The following is a 15,981-nucleotide window of genomic DNA, read 5'->3' on the forward strand; positions in this document are numbered from 1 at the left end:
TGTCGTAACTTTACGACCCGTATTTACGACTCACACTATGTATCATTAAAGCCCCTATCATAAATGAAGATGACACACATCTGTGTGTCATAAAGTTCAACAGCCATTTAAAATACGCATTTACGAGACACATTTACGAATAATAAGAAAATAATTCATTTTATACAATAAATGTATTAAAATTTAAACTGAATCACATTCAATAATCTCAATATAAACAAATAATCTCTCTAAATTTGACCTGAAAAGTATAATCAATAACTAATGGAACATTAGAAGAGATTAAGATACATGAATCAACTTTCACCAAATCAAGAAGCACCATCACATCATCCTCACACATGATCTGTGTGAAAACATGACCAGAATTGTCAACCATCATAAAAAAAAACTACAAATTATGAAAAAAAAAAGGGACAAAAAGAAAACTTATACTTACATATACCCTTCTATGACCACTTAAAGAAGATTCAAGAAGTCTGGTCAATGTAGAATCCCTCTATGGTATATAAACAACCTTCCCATCTAACATTTTTTAAATACCCTGTGACAACTCCAAATTTAATTTTTTCTGAAGTAAAAAAAGGTATAATAATTTATTACGACTCTTGTTTTCTATTTTACCCTTAGAGGCTATACTGACAAAATAATGACAATGATTTTGGCACGGACAGCAAACCCTGTCCCCGCACCCGAACTAGGGATGAAAACGGTGGTGGATTTTGAAGGATAAAAAGTTATTATTTTATTCAGATTATAATTTAACTTATTATTTTCTTTAAATAGATACTAAACGATTGAGACAAATGGTTTTAGTTATATTGTTTTTATCATCTAGCTTTGGGTTGAGTCATATTTAGTTGTAAAAAAACTTTAATACTTTAATGTCTAATTATTGTAATTTTAAAAATTACTATAATAACGGTTAAATATTTAAGATGTTACTTTTTGTTGATAAATTTTTTTTTTGGTTTGAATAGAAAAGCTTCATCCATATTTCGTGATATTTTTCGTCAAGAGTAAAAACAAAATTATTTCTTCAGTGTATTTAGATCAATCTTTTGACTAGTCCAAAACAATTCTTTCTTCAGTTCCATATAAATTTTAATATATATATATATATATATATATATATATATATATATATATATATATATATATATATATATATTTGTGAAAAGTGAATATACCCTTAAGAGTATATATAAGCTTAAGTACCCAAACTCACCATAATAGGTTGTTTTGTTTAATATATTCATTATAATGTTCTTAAACTTCAAACCGTAACTTGATTTACTTTCAAGATTTTCGAAATTCACTATTATTTTCCTCTTATATTACATCTTTTTGTCGAACACCTACTAGGCTATATATATTATAGTTGAAAATGAAAATTATGTAAGAGGAAGATAAATGTGAAATTTATAAAAATATTGGAAGTAAGTCAAATTAGAAGTTGAATTATAAGAACATTGGACAATTACAATCTATATATGATACAAAACGAGGGTTTGAGTACTTAGGCTTATATACCCTTAATGGTATATTCACTTTTCCCTATATATATATATATATATATATATATATATATATATATATATATATATATATATAGAGAGAGAGAGAGAGAGGAAGGATCATTTGAGAACTCAAAGTTTCACGAGAACCCGAGAACTAAAGGTGGAACGTTGGATCAAAAAAAGGAAGGGTCGAGATGGAAGGTGGCGTTTTTGTAAATAAGTAGACAAAAAAGAAGGAGGACTATCTTAATTAATTCAGTCAGGGGTACTAAATGATTTCTTAAATCTAATATCTGATAAAATAAATTTTCATCTCTCTCTCTCTTCCCCGTTTTCCTATCTCGCTCAAACCTACGATCCATCCTCCGACGACTCACCTCCGTCGAATTGCCTCCAACCCTTCATCCAATTCCATGCTTTCGATTCTAACGTTGCTTCTACTTACACGAATACGGTGAAGATAAACAACGAACCACATTTATCGTCGATTTCCAGATCCCAATCGATCAAACGATCATCATCGATCATCAATCTATATGAAATCTGAAATCCCCCAACAATCGAAGTTTCATTGTTGTTGAACTCCTTGATCTCACGTTCTTCATAGAAAAAACTTCACTGAAGATGCTTTGATTTTGAATCGTTTATCCTCCATCAATTCGTTCCCCAGAGTACACCGTAATCGCCGACTTCATCTCGTCCTCCACTGTTGATTGAAGACCTGAACGAAGAAGATGATCCCTTGTTGATCAAAATTTAGGTATCATCTATTTCTATTGTTGACTCTTGACCTTTGTTTGACCTTTATGAATTGTTTTTGCATAATCGTTAAGTTGAACCTGTTTAGTCAATATGTTTTTAAAAAGAGTTAAATCCTTGTTATCATTGTAGGTATAAAAATAGACACATGTGTTATTGAAAAATAGAGATATTTGTTTGCACTCAACATGTTCAATGAACTGCCTCAATGAGAAATATCACATGTTAACTTCACTTTGACTTCATGAATGATGAACCAATTCCAATTTAGGATTCTTAAGAATTTTTTTTTGTTATATTTTGTGAAATGTAGGATATATTTTTATTTATGGAAGACTGTAGCCTTTTGAGCATAGAATATAATGTCGGAAACTAGACGTTTTCCACAAATAAATTTTCATAATACAATTTAAATGGATTACTGCAGCCTTTTGAGCATCTGGTATCCGTGTATTCTCTTGGTACCCAAGGCTAACATATGCTCTAATGTTGTTAATGATCAGTTTTTTCTCGGCCATTTTTACAGTTAATTGATGAATTTGTAGTTATTTACTCATCTCTGTAAGAATTAAGAAGCAAATTGTTGAATGTATATCAGTTTTGTTCTTTTTTTGAATGAAAACTTTGTTTTCGTGTTTCATTTCCAGCTTTCCTATATCAAACAGGCATCGTTGGTTCTGTGGATGTACCTACAACCAAGTGTTATGCTCTTGACAATTCTAGTCACATTCATGATTTTGTATCCTCCTCAAGTAACTGCAATTTGGAATTAAATTTGTATTACTTTGTGGCAAAAAAGTTTGTTTTCTCTAACATATTATACAGAGTAGTTGGTTTAGACACCCTATTCAGTATGATGGAGTGGTAATTTCCTTTTGTACATATTGATCTTGATCTCATTCTAGTTGTTCAAATTTGGGATAGTTCTTTTGTACATATTGATCTTGATTTCATTGTATTTAGGGTACTGATTATGCAATTCGGTTCTGTAAAGATGTGGAAACAAGATCACAATTGGTAACTCATCATACTTTGTTTAATGAATAAAAATTAAAAATATATTACATGCATTGATTCAACCTCCCATCATCAATTTATAATGCATCTAACTCCCATTCAATGCCACATCAATCCTCTCTCTCATTATGGATGCTATAAAAATCAATGATTTAGTATTTTTTTTTCAAGGCATGCATTATTTCAATGTTATATTTCTCTTTTTTTCCTGAATCCTAATCTCCTTCTACAACTAATTTGAAACTCCTTTTGTTAGTACTTCAAGATCCATTAGCATCTATTATTTTGGAACAAATACTATTGATTCGTAAAAAGATATAGTTTAGGATTAGGGTTTAGGGTTTAGAGATGGAAAGAGGAAGTGTATATTATGATGAAGTTTAGTATTTCATCACTTGTCTCATTTTTGGAACTGACTTATGATGTCTTTATCCAAGAACTATTTATAACATGTACTTTTTCCATTTTCTCTTCATCTTCTAACATTGGTTTGAATTTTTAAATTTATATGACATCAGTTAATTTTCTGCCAGTTTTTATTAATTATATTATAAGAAAATACAAGTACTGTAATTAGAATGATAGAGAAAATTGTAATAGAGTGTAATGGAATGAATGAAGATGAATGAAATGATTTGATGGAGAAAATCAGCTAACAAGCAATAGCACTTTTAAGTATGTAGTCTTTTATCTTTCCATGGTTATATTATTAGTTGATTTTCTTCTTCCATGTTGTTTTTCTTTAGGCAGTCATCCTTTACCATCTACATGAATATGAAAAATCTTTCTCCATTTTGGAGAGATTATATCAAAATATTGAACCAATAGATGATGTAAGAAAATAAATATCAATTTTGTCAATGGATTTTACTCAAATGTGTGGATCAGTTTGTTTTATACGCAGGGTAGCACGTCATGTTTGTCTCTTGTTACTGGATGTTTTTTTAGTATCCCAACATGCTTCAAGAGCTGCAGTAAGTTTCTTGTTTTATTATTTTTGTCTTTATAAAAGAAAAAGTTGCATTAGGGACCCACACAACCATGGATATATAATATAATATGCATTTTGCACTCTTAAGTCAGTAGTCATTTTTCTTAAATTCAATAGGTTATTGAACTATTTTTGGTGTTAATTTCTCCATTTTAAAAAATTAAATGTCGAAAATGCCCTTCAACGTATTGTTTATTAATTATATTCCCTACACACTGGTTATCATGTATGTGAAATGAGACTTGGTCTAAACCCCCAAACTAACTTTACTTGAATTCAAGAATTCTCCAAAGCTTGGTTTGAGCTTAGTGCTTCAGCACTTTGTAAGTTTGGATGAAAGCCTTTTTGTGTTAGATCGGAATGGACAATATGAGAAGCGCTTCATTTCTTACAAACTAGATTTTGGTGAAATGAAATGGGTGTTAGTGTCTCCAGATGGAGAATCTGTTTTCTTTCTTGGTGATATGAAATATGGTGCTGCTATTAAACTAGAGTCATGGACTGACTCTCAGTTAATACAATACAGGAGATATGCTGCCACTGATCGAAGTCCAAAGGGCATGTTCAATATGGACTACTTATGGTATTTCCCCCATGATTGTTTCAATGATAATTGTACACATAAGTGAGTGATACACTTAAATCACAAGTGAATCACATGTGAACTACATGTGATTCACATGTTATTCACATATGAATCACATGTAAATCACAAGTGAATCATATATGAATTACATGTGATTCACATATAAATCACATGTAATTCACATATGAATTACATGTAATTCGCAAGTAAATCACCAGTGAATCATATATGAATTACATGTGATTCACATGTAATTCACATATGAATTACATGTGATTCACATGTAAATCACATATGAATCACATGTGATTCACATGTAAATCACATATGAATAACATGTGATTCACATGTAGATCACATGTAATTCACATATGAATCACATATAGGTCACATGTAAATAACAAGTGAGTCACATATGAATTATTGTGATTCACATGTAAATCAAATGTAATTCACATATGAATCACATGTAATTCACATGTAAATCACGAGTGAATCACATATGAATTACATGTAATTTACATATGAATCACATGTAATTCACATGTAAATCACGAGTGAATCACATATGAATTACATGTGATTCATATGTAATTCACATATTAATCACATGTAATTCACATGTAAATCACAAGTGAATCACATATCAATTACATGTGATTTACATGTAAATCACAAGTGAATAACATATGAATTACATGTGATTCACATGTAAATCACAAGTGAATCACATATAAATTAAGTCTATATGCACACATGCATTTTGTGTGTTTGTTCTTCGTTAATTATTTTTTAAAAATTTTCTTGTCAGTTTCATATTTCAATCTTAATATATACAATCATATGTGAATATCACATTATATAATCACATCTGAATCTTACATGATATATATACATGTGCATTTTTGTGAGTGTTCTTGCATTAATCAATTTTTTTTAATTTTATTGTAGATTTTGAAGAATTTGTGGAAAATATTGAAGAGGTGAAAAGTGATACATTGAAGAAAATATGGAAATTTTGATATGAAGAAATGACAACACTGTGAATCTTTATAGCATTTTTTATTTTTTATATTTTATTTTGTATCAAAAAAAATTCTTGTATTATTATGTTTATAGATTGATTAATAAAAATGAGATTTTTTATGATTTATTTACGAATATTATAGTACAATAAATATGCATATATGCACCTAAAACTTTGATTTTTTTTTGGTTAAAAAAATTAGAGTTTTTTTTAAATATTCTGGTTTTTTTTTTAAATTACTGATTTTTAAATATTTACTTTTTAAAAAAATGCAGTTTTTTCGAAAAAAGTTGCGGTTTTTTTAAAAAAAATGCAGTTTTTTTGAAAAAATTACAGTGTCTTTTTAAATTGCAGGTTTTTTGGAAAAATGCAGTTTTTTTAAGAAATGTTGTTTTTTTTAAAAAAAATTTGCAGTTTTTTTTTAATATATTTTTTTTCAATTTTTTTAAAAATTCATGTTTTCTGGAAAAAGTAAAAAATCTCCATTTTTTTAAAAAAATTGGAAATTATTTAAAAAAATCTGAAATTTGATTTATTATGTTAATGTTTAGAATATTTTGTTACTATTTCCAATAACAAAAAAAAAATTAAACATTAAATGAAATCGGTAACATGACGATGATGCCCTTAATGAGTTAATTTTGATCTAACGCTCCACATTTAGTTCTCGAGTTCTCAAGAAACTATGAGTTCTCAACCGATCTCACCCTATATATATATATATATATATATATATATATATATATATATATATATATATATATATATATATATATATATATATATATATATATATATATATATTCGGGTATTAAATGTGTTGGATATTTTCATTATCCGTCTGTGACCCCGGTATGAAATTTAAGACCCGTCCTCTCCCCGTTACCCATTAAGGCGGGTAATACCCACCCCATTAGGTTCGGGTATCCGCGGGTCAAATTTGAGTCCCTACTCGGAACCAACAGATATATGAGGTTCTGCAAACAAGTGCAAGTGACGACAATTGCCCTAAAATAAGTAAATTACCTTGTGTATCTCCTCGTCTAATTTCTTTTGAGAAATTTTAGCGTTCACTTCAGCCTTCAGCCGAGCATCTCGCTCTTTAGTCGATTGAGGTAGTAAGCATCACCCCCTGTCAATGGCAACAAAGTTCCTGCAGCAATTGGAATCCCTATTGGAGTTAATTCTGATTTGAATTTGAGTTAAATGCAATAAAGAGAATAATCGGTTACCACATTGTGGTTAACCTGGTAGTTAAAGTTTTCAGTTATAGTTTGGTAGTTTTAAAAGCACTTTTAATTCAGATTTTAATGTGATAGAGTCTATAAATTGCAATTAGTTTGTAGTTTGTTTGGTGTGTCAAATAAAGAATTCAGCAAATTTTTATGTGTGCATTCTTGCCACTATTTCAGACCTATGCAGTTTTTATTGTGATCATTTCTAGCCTGATCACCAACACTTGGTATCAGAGCTTTCAGTTCATGCCCAAATACATCCGCTCCGAATCCATGTCGTCATCCAGCCAACTTGTTACAAGAGAGAATAGTGGAGTGCCATTTCAATGTCCGATGTTGACTCCCACGAACTACACCACGTGGGCGATCAAAATGGAAGCTATAATGGATGCCCAGGGAGTATGGGAATCCATTGAACCAGCATGGGGAGAAGCTGTGGATGAGAAAAAGAACAAGTCGGCTCGGGCTTATCTTTTCCAAGCAATACCGGAAGACATCTTGTTACAGGTGGCAAAGAAGAAGACAGCAAAGGAAGTGTGGGATTCTTTAAAAACAAGGTTTCTCGGGGCTGATAGAGTTCAGAAAGCAAGATTGCACACTCTCAAGAGTGAGTTCGAGGCCTTACGGATGAAAGATGGGGAGTCTATAGATGAGTTCGCGGGAAATCTAGGTGCAATGATCTCGAAGCACAGCAGTCTTTGCACAACTCTTGAAGATAGTGTGCTCGTAAGAAAACTACTTGACTCCGTCCCAGATAACTACCTGCAACTGGTAGCATCCATTGAACAATATTCAGATGTGAATGAGATGCCCTTCGAGGAAGTTGTAGGAAGGCTCAAGGCCTATGAGGATCGGCTGAAACTTCGAAGCAATAATACAACCGGGGAAGGAAGTTTGTTGTTCACCCGATCAGAAGGTCAAAACAATCAAAAGGCTTCAAAGGGGGGTTCCTTCTCGAGTGGTAAGGGACGCGGAACATCACATCATGACAGAGGTGGTCAAAGTGGTGGACGAGGTAGAGGAAGTACACGGGGCAGAGGTGGTCGTGGAAGCTTTACAAAGTTTCATGACTCACACAATAATCGTCAAAAAGGAAGGGATAAAAGTCATATAAAGTGTTACAACTGTGAAGAATATGGTCACTATGCATCAGAATGCAAAACTCCAAAGGAAAGAAAAGATGAAGTAAACTTGACTCAAACTCAAAATCGCGATGATGAACCAGAAGCACTTTTGTTGAGTATCCTTGGGGAAGATTCAAACAACATGGTGTTACTAAATGAAGACAAGGTGTTCCCGGGACAGAAGAGCAGTGGTGAAGACCTTTGGTATTTGGATAATGGTACCAGTAATCATATGACTGGCATGAGAAGTTTCTTTGCTGAACTCGATGAGAAGGTGACCGGACAGGTGCGTTTTGGTGATGGTTCTAAAGTGAAGATTGATGGAAAAGGGACAATCTTGTTTGAGTGCAAGAATGGTGATTAAATACTTGTACCAGATGTATATTTCATTCCAGCTTTGCATTGTAACATCCTGAGTCTAGGGCAGATGACAGAAGAAGGATACAAGATTGAGATGTTGCATTAGTATCTACGAGTACATGATGAACATGGAAGATTGATAATGAAGGTACAACGGTCCAAGAACCGGTTGTACAAGATCACCCTTAAAACTTCACAACCGATTTGTATGGCAACTAGTATTGATGACGAGGCTTGGCTATGGCATGCGAGGTTGGGGCACGTAAACTTTCGAGTTATGGAATCAATGGTTGAGAAAGGATTAGTAGAAGGTGTGCCAAGGATAAAACACCCGACACAAGTTTGCGATGGGTGTTTGGTCGCGAAACAAGTCAGACAACCATTCCCAAAAGAAGCAATGTGGCGAGCAAGTAAACCTCTCGAGCTAATTCACGCTGATCTTTGTGGTCCAATAACACCACAAACTTTGGCAGGTAACAGATACTTTATGCTAATGGTCGATGACTTTAGCAGATACATGTGGGTACATATGCTCAAATCAAAATATGAAGCCTTTGCAACCTTCAAGAAGTTTAAAGTTCAGGTTGAAAATGAGAGTCCATACAAGGTGAAGGTACTCAGGACAGATCGGGGAGGGGAGTTCACCTCCCAAGTTTTCTCAGAATTTTGTAGCAAAGAAGGCATCAAAAGGCAATTAACTGCACCGTATTCGCCCCAGCAGAACGGTGTAGTTGAGCGTCGAAATCGGACCGTTCTTGAAGCCACTAGATCATTCTTGAAGACTATGAGTGTGCCAGAAAGATTGTGGGGGTAGGCTGTTCGTCACTCAGTGTATGTTCTAAATCGAATGCCAACGAAAGGAGTAAAGGATATGACACCGTATGAAGGGTGGAAAGGGAAAAAACCAACGCTTCATCATGTCAAAGTGTTTGGTTGCCTTGCACATATGAAGAAGCCATCAAATCAATTAACCAAGCTGAGTGATTGAAGTATCCAGGTGGTGTATCTAGAGGTCGAACCAGGTAGCAAGGCTTATAGATTGTTCAACCCTAAAGAGAATAAGATAATGGTGGGCCGAGATGTCATATTTGAAGAGAAAGTTAAGTGGAATTGGGCTGAAGCCCAAAATGGCGACCAAGGTGAACAACCTGGGTATTTTAGAAGCTTTTTTAATTCACCGACATATGGAGAAGAAGTGTATCAAAACCCGGGTGATGAAGAAAATCCTTCTTTCCAGTCGCTGGTGATTACTCCTTCAGCGACACCAACAAGCACGAGCACAGGTAATCAAACAAACTCGACCCCTCTTATGTTTGATTTTTCAAACACAGCGAAGGAATAAGCCCTTCCATGTTTGATAATACCCCTGTGCGTGGGTTTCAATCTCTACCTGAGATATATGCTGAAACTCACCCCATTGAAGATGAAGTAGACCTAATGTTTGTTGGTGAAGAACCCTCCACCTATCTGGAAGCAACAGGGGATCGAGACTGGTTAGAAGCAATGAAAACTGAACTTGGCTCACTTGAAAAAAATAAAACGTGGAATCTGACAGATTTGCCACGTGGACATAGACCCATTGGACTGAAGTGGGTATTTAAATTAAAAAAGGATCCGGAAGGAAAAGTAATAAAACACAAAGCCCAGTTGGTCGCGAAGGGGTATGTGCAGCGAAAGGGGGTTGATTTTGATGAAGTTTTTGCACCCGTTGCACGGTTGGAAACAATTCGAGTACTCCTAGCTCTTGCAGCAATGAGAGGCTGGAAAGTTCACCATCTTGATGTGAAATCCGCTTTCTTAAACGGAGAGTTAAAAGAAGAGGTATATGTTTCACAGCCGGACGGGTTTGTTATTGCAGGTAAGGAACATCAGGTTTACCGGTTAAATAAAGCTCTCTATGGGCTACGACAGGCTCCAAGAGCGTGGAATGTTAAGCTCGACAAAACACTCAAGGATATGGGTTTTCACAGGTGCCCCCAAGAACAGGCCGTGTAACGACTTCAAAACGCAAAAGCGGTGCTAATAGTTGGTGTATATGTAGATGACTTGATTGTGACAGGTAGTTGTGAAGGAAAGATAGTTGATTTCAAGAACCAAATGAAGAAGTATTCGATATGAGTGATTTGGGATTGCTAACCTACTATCTTGGAATTGAGGTGAAACAAAGTAAAAAGGGTATAACAATCAGTCAAATCGGATATGCAAAGAAATTACTAACAGCAGCAGGTATGGCAGATTGCAATGAGGCAAAATATCCAATGGAACCAAAACTTAGCTTGACCAAGAATGAAGATGAAGCCACAGTGGATGCTACAAAATTTCGGAGTCTCATTGGGAGCTTACGTTACCTGATACACACAAGGCCAGATCTTAGTTACTCAGTTGGGGTGGTCAGTCGATACATGGAGTCACCTAGAAAAAGTCATTCAAAGGCAGTAAAACACATTTTGAGGTATGTAAAGCGTACGATTAATCATGGTCTTGTGTATAGACAAGGAGGATATGGAAACTTGGTGGGTTATAGCGATAGTAGTCACGGGATGGATCGTGATGATGGCAAAGGCACAACTGGAATGACATTTTATCTCTCAGGAAATCTAGTCACATGGAGTTCACAAAAGCAGAGGACTGTGGTTGTGTCTTCCTGCGAATCAGAATTCATGGCAGCAACATCAGCGGCTTGTCAAGCATTGTGGTTGAGAAACCTCTTAAAGGAGTTGACCAGCTGGGAGGTTAGAAAGGTCAAGTTATATGTAGACAACAAATCTGCAATATAGCTCATGAAGAACCCTGTATTCCATGGTAGGAGCAAACACATTGAGACTCGATACCATTTCATCCGTGAGTGTGTGGAAAATGGATTAATTTGTGTGGAGCATATAAGTGGAGAAGAGCAACGAGCAGATACTCTGACCAAAGCATTACCCCGGGTGAAGTTTGCTGAGATGAAAAGTCTTCTGGGAGTTGAGAAGCTTGAAGACCCTATTCAGAATTAGGGGGGAGAGTATTGGAGTTAATTCTTATTTGAATTTGAGTTTAATGCAATAAAGAGAATAATCGGTTATCACATTGTGGTTAACCTGGTAGTTAAAGTTTTCAATTATAGTTTGGTAGTTTTAAAAGCACTTTTAATTCAGATTTTAATGTGATAGAGTCTATAAATTGCAATCAGTTTGTAGTTTGTTTGGTGTGTCAAATAAAGAATTCAGCAAATTTTTATCTGTGCATTCTTGCCCCTATTTCAGACCTGTGCAGTTTTTATTGTGATCATTTCTAGCCTGATCACCAACAATCCCAACCTAAAAAAGTTCATAATCAGGGCCAAATACTACTTTTCACATTTTATCTTTTTTGGTGATTAAAATAAACCATTATACTTTTTTAAACAAGTAATTTATGTTTTTGGTCCCTGAGATAGCTAGTTTTTGCAATTTTGCTCCCAAATATATAGTCATTTTACTTGGAACATAAACCAAAACATTACAAAAATCTAAAATAAGGACCAATATTGCAAATGGAAGCTTTTTGGGTCCAAAGTAGAAAAATCAGCTATAGCCAAGGACCAAAAATGTAAAATACTCTTTTCTTACAGTCAAAAAATTATTCCGGGTATTTAGTTTGAATATCAGGGGAAAAAAAAGGAGGGAGAGATTTTGCAATGAATAAACTATAACTTACAATATTGCACCTAAAGCTCACCAAAGATTTTGCTTTATATAGTCTTCATCATTTGTCTACTAAGCTCCAACGCATCAATCAGCTGCAAAATTAACGGGCAGGGCATTTAAGTCATTTGCCATGCTATGCTATTTTTTACCAACAAAAGTAAAAAACCTTTACCTGTGATATTTAGCTACCCATAAGCATAATCGAGGCGACCTCACTAGCAGCCATAACACGGCCACCTATCGCAACTCCGACATGTGATTCCGCCAATACGGTGGCATCATTAATTCCATCCACAACCATGGAAACAACATTCTGGTCTGGAGTTAGCATATAAACTTACTTTTCTCATCAGGTTTAACTCCATACAATACCTACACAAATAATATCATTATTAATTTTTTTTTTTTTTTGAACTTGAATAACATTGTTGTGTTTTTATTATTAATATTTATTACCTGTTGTTTTGGGATTCAGACTACTGATACGACATATTGAGCGTAACTCTTTTTATCACCAGGAAGTAAGTATACATTGATGCCTTGACTAGTAAAAGATTTAATAACTTGTGCAACATCTTCTCTTATTTGTAACCATATTATAAACAATCAGATCCAACAAAAATAAGGATTGCGGAAAACTAAAGAGTCGTTATGATTATACAAAATCCAACAACTAAATATCAAAATAATTGGTGACCTTACCTCCACAGAATCAACAGGTTGGATCCCTTTAAATGTTTGATTTGCCATCAATTCCTCCTAATTATCCGCCCTACTACCCCTGCAGTTCAATAAACTTCAACAATTAATTTCTTTCCCTGTTAAAGTTAGTTCTTTTACAACTATGTGTTTAGAGATACCAAAAAAAAAAGGTTAAAGGAGAATAAGGAAATACTGAATTGTGGAACCTCAATTTCAAAATGATCCAAGTGGGTAACAGTGTTAGCAAGGCCACCAGACCTACAAACATGTAAACAGACAAACGAGAACATTAGCAAGAAGGTAATAACAACACATCCTAATAAACCGATAACGAAATAATATTTCAAAACAATTAACCTAAAATATAAATGCAAACAAAAGAGTACCCTTAATTCCAGAAAAAGCACACTCATACTGATTCTAGGCAATAAACAGCAACACCAAGGAGCAAGTACCCATAAATTCCTTCTGTCTGCAATAAAATAAACCAAATTTTTTTTTATTTTATGTATTTGCTCCAAGTATCAAAGCTTTTAATAGGTAATATGCATGGTATCAAGGTCTGAAGGAGGCAAGTCAGTTTGGTCCAGAAAGTACCAAATCTGAAAAACAAAAGACATAAGCTTTGTTAGTTACATGTATTTAACATTTTAACCATTTTCAGATTTGGAACAAAACAAAGGAATGTATATTACATTAGGATGCATCTGAACAGCAAAAAAATATAATAACATATATGTGAACTAACAATAATAGTGGTTGGAATTCAAAACTAAAAGAAGATGCCAACAGACCTTGAATTTTGTTTGAACTACATTAGGATTCCTCTAGACAACAGAAGCATAAACTTAATTAACACTCCTTTACAAACAACTACTCACACAAATACAACCACACATATCCAAACCATTTACATCCATATACATCTACACATATACAACAACAAAACACTTAAATCAAGAGGGGTGTAATTTGGGAATTTTACGTTTTCAAACCTTATTGATGTCTCATGGTAGTAGCTTGAATTCCAAAATGGTAGCTTTGATGAATACTGAAAAATCAATGAATATCCAGGTACACACTCAAGACTGACAGATTTGCTTAACAATAAAAACCAAACAGAAGCAACAACATTAAATCCAAAACTGAAAAATCTCTAATAACCCCACTTTTATCATAATATATGAAGTATACTTTAGTAACTTACAAAGTCGTGAGTAAAGTACAAATGTATGTCCATCGATAAAGAAATCTTCAGAAGTAGAAGTTGAAGATATGATGGCCCAACCTTGAACGTTGATATCGATTATCAATTTAGGTTCTAATAGGGGGAGTTCTAACCTGCTCAAAATTCAAAAACATATTTTCAAGAACTGAAGGAGAGACTTGAACAGTGGAAGCAAAATAATTGAGGTCCAACATATTATTCTCTATAGCAATTTTGGCTAAAGGGTGAACTCCATGTGAGCACACGTCCTGGATACTTAAGGGGTTCGTCGACTGCAAAACAGAGGAAAGTCATTCGCTTGATGGTGAACGTAGGAGAAGAAGAACAGCCGAGGAGGAGAAGAAAGAACCGCTCCATATTAACCGTATATATAAGATGATTTTGAGGGGTAGCAAATACTACCCCTGGCTCCAAGATAGCTTAGCCACTGGAAGTTAGGTCATCATTTCTTCGTCTTCTTTGTCGGCTCTAGCGTTGAGGGTTGGAGGCGGTGGATGTGGATGAGCGACGGAGAAGGAGGCATGGATGGAAGGGAGATATCGGAGAACAAAATAGAGAGACGAGGGGGCAGAGAAGACAGTTGAATGAGTGTTTTGAGTGTTCTTCAAAAAAGCTCTAGAAATTATCCCTATGATTTTGTGATAAGAAACGTACGTGTGAGTAAAAGTTATAAAGAGACGTTTGTAGAGGACATACATTTAACATAAAAGCGCCTCTATGTTTGTAATTTTTTTTATTGGGCACTCATTTTAGGGCACGCACAAATTTGTGTCCTCTATCCTTGAAATTTTGAAAAGCTGACATATTTTTTAGGGCACGTAAAAAATGTGTATTGTAAATCAGTATGTGTCATTGTTCGTGCGACATTAAAGGGTTGTTTTGTAGTAGTGATTATATCATAGTAGAACATGAAGGAAGGTATCGTCTATGCTAGAGTCTAGCTCAAAGAGACATGAGTGTAGCAATTGCATGATGCCATGGTAGATCATTAGAGCATGATCGTTCGGTATGTTATGGTAGTCGAAGTAAATACCCCGTCTCAGATTAAGTCTATTCTATACGGAGAAGGAGTCTCCGATCTAGCTCGAATTTAGAATGAAGAGCGAGTGCAAGGTTGAGCACCACCAACAAGAAATAAGTCCAAGAGTTAAAAAAACTAATTTAAAGAGACATACGAGTTACGGTTATTACCTAGGATGGAATGGTAACGAGCGGATTACACAAACCATGTTTTGCTGATGATTCTGGGACGTAATTATCCTTAGGGGGGATGGGATAATTGTAACACCCGCAGATTCAGGCTAGTCAATTTGAATATTATAATAGTTAAAATTTTCTTTTTGATAGCAAATTATTTAGGATAAATAATCTTAGCTAAAGTTATAGTATATGTGAAAAGGATTCTATGCATATAAAGAACACCTAAATCTAACTTCGTGGGAAGTAGTTATGATTTTTCTAATGTTTCAGCGTAGCGATGTACAACTTAGAAACTGATATCAAGATCGGTCGATTGTTAAGAAAAACAATCTAAACGAGAGTTGAAGATCTCATCATTACCTATCCATTGATTTAAAGACAATGGAGAATGGATATCATATGACAGAGTTATAATGTTTAACGGACTTTAACAGTCTAGGCCTATTAAAAATATTACTTTAACATTAAATCAAAACTTATTGATGGAGTCTAAATGAAATTTATAGATCTCGTCGATCGCTATGCGTTGATATAAAAACTGTCAAAAACGAAGCTCATATGAGC

General features: G+C 34.2%; 1 long non-coding RNA gene across 11 annotated transcripts; it reads right to left on the bottom strand.

Moving 5' to 3' along the window:
• Positions 1 to 210: 210 nt before the first annotated feature.
• On the bottom strand, positions 211 to 14,839 carry LOC145159286 (uncharacterized). 11 transcript variants are annotated; one of them, XR_013737610.1, is made up of 13 exons: positions 14,410 to 14,839; positions 14,197 to 14,330; positions 13,985 to 14,040; positions 13,376 to 13,591; positions 13,183 to 13,247; positions 12,990 to 13,068; positions 12,744 to 12,867; positions 12,460 to 12,659; positions 12,298 to 12,379; positions 11,545 to 11,601; positions 6,927 to 7,053; positions 440 to 544; positions 211 to 346 (listed from the first exon to the last, which is right to left on the bottom strand). It is a non-coding gene; the product is annotated as an uncharacterized LOC145159286 (long non-coding RNA). The 11 variants fall into 11 exon arrangements; XR_013737604.1 differs by having other exon boundaries at positions 13,376 to 13,461; positions 14,197 to 14,839; XR_013737609.1 differs by having other exon boundaries at positions 12,744 to 12,862; positions 13,196 to 13,247; positions 14,197 to 14,839.
• Positions 14,840 to 15,981: the final 1,142 nt, after the last annotated feature.

This window comes from Lactuca virosa, chromosome 2 (assembly GCF_052849685.1).
Source record: "Lactuca virosa cultivar CGN04683 chromosome 2, Lactuca_virosa_CGN04683_v6, whole genome shotgun sequence".
Classification (NCBI taxonomy): domain Eukaryota; kingdom Viridiplantae; phylum Streptophyta; class Magnoliopsida; order Asterales; family Asteraceae; genus Lactuca; species Lactuca virosa.